We start from the raw sequence: 1,380 nt of genomic DNA, 5'->3' as shown, positions 1-1,380 counted from the left end.
ATCATCCAAAATGAAAATAAATAAGGAAACACAAGCTTTAAATGACACATTAAACAAGATGGACTTAATTGATATTTATAGGACATTCCATCCTAAAACAACAGAATACACATTTTTCTCAAGTGCTAATGGAACATTCTGCAGGACAGATCATATCTTGGGTCACAAATCAAGCCTTGGTAAATTTAAGAAAATTGAAATCGTATCAAGTATCTTTTGCGACCACAATGCTATGAGACTAGATATCAATTACAGGAAAAGATCTGTAAAAAATACAAACACATGGAGGCTAAACAATACACTACTTAATAACTAAGTGATCACTGAGGAAATCAAAAAATACCTAGAAACAAATGACAATGGAGACAAAATGACCCAAAACCTATGGAATGCAGCAAAAGCAGTTCTAAGAGGGAAGTTTATAGCAATACCATCCTACCTTAAGAAACAGGAAACATCTCAAATAAACGACCTAACCTGCACCTAAAGCAATTAGAGAAAGAAGAACAAAAAAAACCCAATGTTAGCAGAAGGAAAGAAATCATAAAGATCAGAGCAGAAATAAATAAAAAAGAAATGAAGGAAACGATAGCAAAGATCAATAAAACTAAAAGCTGGTTCTTTGAGAAGATAAACAAAATTGATAAACCATTAGCCAGACTCATCAAGAAAAAAAGGGAGAAGACTCAAATCAATAGAATAAGAAATGAAAAAGAAATGAAGGAAACAATAGCAAAGATCAATAAAACTAAAAGCTGGTTCTTTGAGAAGATAAACAAAATTGATAAACCATTAGCCAGACTCATCAAGAAAAAAAGAGAGAAGACTTAAATCAATAGATTTAAGCTGAGAGAGTTCAGCACCACCACACCAGCTTTACAACAAATGCTAAAGGAACTTCTCTAGGCAAGAAATACAACAGAAGAAAAACACCTACAATAACAAAACCAAAACAATTAAGAAAATGGTAATAGGAATATACATATCGATAATTACCTTAAATGTAAATGGACTAAATGCTCCCACCAAAAGACACAGACTGGCTGAATGGATACAAAAACAAGACCCATATATATGCTGTCTACAAGAGACCCACTTCAGACCTAGGGACACATACAGACTGAAAGCGAGGGGATGGAAAAAGATATTCCATGCAAATGGAAATCAAAAGAAAGCAATTGAGGGGCTTCCCTGGTAGCACAGTGGTTGAGAATCTGCCTGCCGATGCAGGGGACAAGGGTTCGTGCCCCGGTCCGGGAAGATCCCATATGCTGCGGAGCGGCTGGCCCCGTGAGCCTTGGCTGCTGAGCCTGCGCGTCCAGAGCCTGTACTCCGCAACGGGAGAGGCCACAACAGTGAGAGGCCTGTGTACCGCAAAAA

The sequence above is a fragment of the Physeter macrocephalus genome, chromosome 11 (genome assembly GCF_002837175.3).
Source record: "Physeter macrocephalus isolate SW-GA chromosome 11, ASM283717v5, whole genome shotgun sequence".
NCBI lineage: Eukaryota > Metazoa > Chordata > Mammalia > Artiodactyla > Physeteridae > Physeter > Physeter macrocephalus.
This window is presented reverse-complemented; position numbering follows the sequence as displayed.